Source organism: Rhinoraja longicauda, chromosome 15, assembly GCF_053455715.1.
Source record: "Rhinoraja longicauda isolate Sanriku21f chromosome 15, sRhiLon1.1, whole genome shotgun sequence".
Taxonomy (NCBI): Eukaryota; Metazoa; Chordata; class Chondrichthyes; order Rajiformes; family Arhynchobatidae; genus Rhinoraja; species Rhinoraja longicauda.
In genome coordinates, this window is record NC_135967.1 from 8628810 (window position 1) to 8634995 (window position 6186).

Here is a 6186-nt window from a genome sequence, read left to right on the forward strand (position 1 = left end):
AGGCTGAGAAGCAACCTTATTAAGTGTCTGAAATCACGAGGGGCATGGATAAAGTGGACACTCACAGTCTTTTCCCCAGGGCAGAGGATTCTAAAATTAGAGGGTACAGGCTTGTGAGGGAGAAGATATTTAAGAGGTGTAGGAAAGAAAACTGCAGATGCTGGTTTAAATCGAAGGTAGACACAAAATGCTGGAGTAACTCAGCGGGTCAGGCAGCATCTCTGGAGAGAAGGAATGGGTGACGTTTCGGGCCGAGACCCTTCTTCAGACTGATATTTAAGAGGAATTTAGGGGCAACGTTTTCATCCACAAGGCACTGTAGTTGAAATGAGCTGCCAGAGGAAACTATAGAAGTGGATCCAATTATGACTTTTAAAAGACATTTGTTGAGATATATGGATTGGAGGGGTTTAGAAGACCTAATGGGACTAGCTTGGTCCAAAATACCCGCTTGGCCAGCAAGGTCAAAGTGGGCTGAAAGGCCTGTTTCTGTGCTGTACAACGCTGTGGCCATGGCTCCAAGGGAAAAGTGAAGAGCACCTTGTGTTGGGTCTTGCTATCAAGAGAGAGCTAGTCTGGCATCTCAGTGACTTCCCTTGTGAGATATGTGATATCTCATGACTGTCTGACTCACTAAAACCACAGAGGGAGACAGGCAGAAAGAAGTCCTTTGGCACACCAAGTCCGTGCCAACCATCAACCACCCATTTTTACACTAATCCTATTCTAACCCATTTTAATCTCCCACGTTCCCATTAACGCCTGCAGATTCTATCGTTCATCTACACTCTATGGTCAAAATAACTGTGGCCCACTAACTTCCCGACCTGCACATTTTTGGAAGATAGTGTGAGACAATAGACAATAGAAAAACGACAATAGGTGCAGGAGGAGGCCATTTGGCCCTTCGAGCCAGCACCACCATTCAATGTGATCATGGCTGATCATTCTCAATCAGTACCCCGTTCCTGCCTTCTCCCCATACCCCCTGACTCCGCTATCCTTAAGAGCTCTGTCTAGCTCTCTCTTGAATGCATTCAGAGAATTGGCCTCTACTGCCCTCTGAGGTAGAGAATTCCACAGATTCACAACTCTCTGACTGAAAACGTTTTTCCTCATCTCCGTTCTAAATGACCCACCCCTTATTCTTAATCTGTGGCCCCTTGTGCTGGACTCCCCCAATATTGGGAACATGTTTCCAGCCTCTAACGTGTCCAACCCCTTAATAATCTTATACATTTCGATAAGATCTCCTCTCATTCTTCTAAATTCCAGTGTAGACAAGCCTAGTCGCTCCAGTCTTTCAACATATGACAGGCCTGCCATTCCGGGAATTAACCTAGTAAACCTACGCTGCACGCCCTCAATAGCAAGAATATCCTTCCTCAGATTTGGAGACCAAAACTGCACACAGTACTCCAGGTGCGGTCTCACTCGGGCCCTGTACAACTGCAGAAGGACCTCTTTGCGCCTATACTCAACTCCTCTTGTTATGAAGGCCAACATTCCATTGACTTTCTTCACTGCCTGCTGTACCTGCATGCTTCCTTTCAGTGACTGATGCACTAGGACACCCAGATCTCGTTGTACTTCCCCTTTTCGTCTTTTATAATTGACTCCAGCATCTTCCCCACCACTGATGTCAGACTAACTGGTCTACAATTTCCCGTTATCTCTCTCCCTCCTTTCTTAAAAAGTGGGACAACATTAGCTACCCTCCAATCCACAGGAACTGATCCTGAATCTATAGAACATTGGAAAATGAGCGCCAATGCGTCCACAATTTCTAGCGCCACCTCCTTAAGTACCCTGGGATGCAGACCATCAGGCCCTGGGGATTTATCAGCCTTCAGTCCCATCAGTCTACCCAACACCATTTCCTGCCTAATGTGGATTTCCTTCAGTTCCTCCGTCACCCTAGGATCTCTGGCCACTAGAACATCTGGGAGATTGCTTGTATCTTCCTTAGTGAAGACAGATCCAAAGTACCGGTTGAACTCGTCTGCCATGTCCTTGTTCCCCATAATAAATTCCCCTGCTTCTGTCTTCAAGGGACCCACATTTGCCTTGACTATTTTTTTCCTCTTTACATACCTAACAAAGCTTTTACTATCCTCCTTTATATTATCGGCTAGTTTACCCTCGTACCTCATCTTTTCTCCCCGTATTGCCTTCTTAGTCATCTTCTGTTGCTCTTTAAAAGAGTCCCAATCCTCTGGCTTCCCACTCTTCTTTGCTTTGTTGTACTTCTTCTCTTTTATTTTTATGCTGTCCTTGACTTCCCTTGTCAGCCACGGGTGCCTCTTACTCCCCTTAGAATCTTTCCTCCTCTTTGGGATAAATTGATCCTGCAACTTCTGCATTATTCCCAGGAATACCTGCCATTGCAGTTCCACCGTCTTCCCTGCTATGGCCTCCTTCCAGTCAATTCTGGCCAGCTCCTGCCTCATGCCTCTAATCCCCTTTGCTATACTGTAATACTGACACTTCCGATTTTCCCTTCTCCCTCTCAATTTGTAGAGTAAAACTTATCATATTGTGATCACTGCATCCTAATGGTTCTTTTACCTCGAGTCCCCTTATCAGATCAGGTGAGGCAGAACCGCTCAGTGTAATGCACCTCCTCTGCCCCAACCAGCGAGCTAGCAGCGATGGCGAACATGTTCCAGAACCTGCAGTCCCAGGGATGGGATTGTAGCGGAATTCCACTCCAACTCTGGTGTGGGACCAGAAGGAGACAGCCTGATTTTCCTGGGGGACTTGACCGCAAGTGCCAGAAAGGTCGCCTATTCCGAAAAGTTGGGGTGGGCAAAGGCTGGATTTTGAGAATGAAAGTCACCAACCTCTCCAAAGTGTCAACACAGCTTTGGATGCCTGTAATAAGATCAAGACCCGAATCTGACTCTAATATGGCGTGGCTCGGCCGCGGCACTTTCCATCGCCCGGTGGGGGCTCAGGACCTTCATCGGCCTGCTCGGCTCGGCTCGACCCTGGGACTTTCCATCGCCCGGTGGGGGCTTCAAGGGGTTGGGAGCCTCGATCACCTCGTGGCGCCACGGGAGAAGAACGAGGAGGAGATAAGACTTTGCCTTCCATCGTAGTGAGGGTATGCCTAGAGCAATCACTGTGATGGCTGTTTGTGTAAAAAATTGTATCTGTGTGTCTTGTGTTCTTTAATGTCTACTGCCGGACCCTGACGTGAGAGGACGCTGGCGTTGATTATTCGCCGCTTTTCCGTCAGGATAGTTTGTCTGTTTGTCTGTTTGTTTCTATGTTAATTGTATTTGTAAAGCGCTTTGTGCATGTGTTAAGGCGCTATATAAAATAAATATATTATTATTATTATTATTATTAATATGATGGCTTATCATTAGATGATGGCTTATCATCTCCCGGTAGCTCAGCACTTCAACTCCTCCTCCCATTCCCAATCGGACCTTTCTGTCCTGGGCCTCCTCCATTGTCAGATGAAGCCCAGCGCAAATTGGAGGAACAGCACCTCATATTTCGCTTGGGCAGCTTACACCCCAGCGGTATGAACATTGACTTCTCTAACTTCAGATAGTTCCTCTTTCCCTCTCTATCCCCTCCCCCTTCCCAGATCTCCCACTAGTCTTCCTGTCTCCTACTACATCCTATCTTTGTCCCACCCCCTCCCCTGACATCAGTTTGAAGAAGCGTCTCGACCCGAAACGTCCCCCATTCCTTCTCTCCAGAGATGCTGCCCAACCCGCTGAGTTACTCCAGCATTTTGTGTCTCCCTTCGATTTAAACCAGCATCTGCAGTTTTTCTCCTGCTTATCATATAGCAGTAATTCCAGTTCTTCAGTAGGCTTTTGGCATGTAGACAACTTACACACTGGTGGGGAGCCAACCCTGGCTCAACCAAATCCTCCAAATCTACCGGCTTAGGTAGGTTTTGCATGTTTTTAACAACCTTCCCCAACTTCTATAGGTGCGCCAACTTCTACAGAAAGCATTTTATCGTGATGCATCACATCATGGTTTGGGAACAGCTCCATCCAAGTTCAGAAATTGCAGAGAATTGTGGACGCAGCCCAGACCATCACGCAAACCAACCTCCCTTCCATTGACTCCATCTACACTTCACGCTGCCTCGGCAAGGCCACCAGCATAATCAAGGATGAGTCTCACCCCGGTCACTCCCTCTTCTCCCCCTCTCTGATGAGGCAAGAGATACAGAAGTGTGAAAATATATAGCTCCAGATTCAGGAACAGTTTCTTCCCAGCTGTTATCAGGCAACTGAACCATCCTATAACCAGCTAGAGAGTGGTCCTGACCTCCCATATACCCCATTGTAGACCTTTGAACTATGTTTAATTCAGTCTGAAGAAGGGTCTCGACCCGAAACGTCACCCATTCCTTCTCTCCCGAGATCCTGCCTGACCTGCTGAGTTACTCCAGCATTTTGTGAATAAAACCTTCGATTTGTACCAGCATCTGCAGTTATCTTCTTATATCTTTAATTGGACTTTACTGGTCTTTACCTTGAACTTAACATTATTTTCTTTTTCATGTATCTGCACACTGTGGATGGCTGGATTGTAATCATATACAGCAAACCCTCACAATAATGGGCCACGGAGAAGGAAGGTGCTGTCCATATTGCTGGTTGTCTGCAAGTGCTGTCTGTGTGGAGTTTGCATACTCCCTGCGAGCACATGGGTTTCCTCCGGGTGCTCCGGTTTTCTCCCACATCTCAGAATCCTGTGGACTTTCAGATTAATTGGCCTCTGTAAATTGCCCCTCATGTACCGGGAGTGGATAAGAAAGTGAGATCATGTAAAAGAACTATTTTATTTATTGAACTTTTTTTTGTTTGCTTTTATTATGTTACCTATTGTATTGCGTTTACAGCTGCAAACAAGAATGTTATTGTTCCATTTGGTTCATACTAAACACTCTTGACTCTTGAACTAGTGTGATTGGGTGATCGCTGGCTGGTATGTACCTGGTGGGCCGAAGGGCCTATTTTCATGCTGAATCTGTCAATTAATAAATAAAAAGACTGTTGCGGTTGTTGGATGGATTTAGTAAAATTAAAATCTGGATCAAAAAATATATAAAATATTAAAAATTGGATATAAAATTATGAGAGGCATTGATAGGGTAGACAGTCAGAGCCTTTTTTTCTCCAGGGTGGAAATGTCAAACACTAGAGGGCACTAGAGGGGGAAAGTATTAATGGGGCAAGTTTTTTTACACAGAATGGTGGGGACCTGGAACACATTGCCAGGGGTGGTGTTGGAGGCAAATACCATGGTGGTGTTGAAGTGAAGAAAGCTAATGGCATGTTGGCCTTCATTGCGAGAGGATTTGAGTTTAGGAGCAAGGAGGTCCTACTGCAGTTGTACAGAGCCCTGGTGAGACCGCACCTGGAGTATTGTGTGCAGTTTTGGTCTCCTAATTTGAGGAAGGACATTCTTGCTATTGAGGGAGTGCAGCGCATGTTCACCAGGTTAATTCCTGGGATGGCGGGAATGACATATGATAATAGACAATAGACAATAGGTGCAGGAGGAGGCCATTCAACCCTTCGAGCCAGCACTGCCATTCAATGTGATCATGGCTGATCATTCTCAATCAGTACCCCGTTCCTGCCTGCTCCCCATACCCCCTGACTCCGTTATCCTTAAGAGCTCTATCTAGCACTCTCTTGAATGCATTCAGAGAATTGGCCTCCATTACCTTCTGAGGCAGAGAATTCCACAGATTCACAACTCTCTGACTGAAAAAGTTTTTCCTCATCTCAGTTCTAAATGGCCTACCCCTTTTTCTTAAACTGTGGCCCCTTGTTCTGGACTCCCCCAACATTGGGAACATGTTTCCTGCCTCTAATGCGTCCAACCCCTTAATAATCTTATACGGTTCGATAAGATCTCCTCTCATCCTTCTAAATTCCAGTGTATACAAGCCTAGTCGCTCCAGTCTTTCAACATATGACAGTCCCGCCATTCCGGGAATTAACCTTGTAAACTTACGCTGCACGCCCTCAATAGCAAGAATATCCTTCCTCAAATTTGGAGACCAAAACGGCACACAGTTTTCCAGGTGCGGTCTCACTAGGGCCTTGTACAACTGTAGAAGGACCTCTTTGCTCCTATACTCAACTCCTCTTGTTATGAAGGCTAACATTCCATTGGCTTTCTTCACTGCCTGCTATA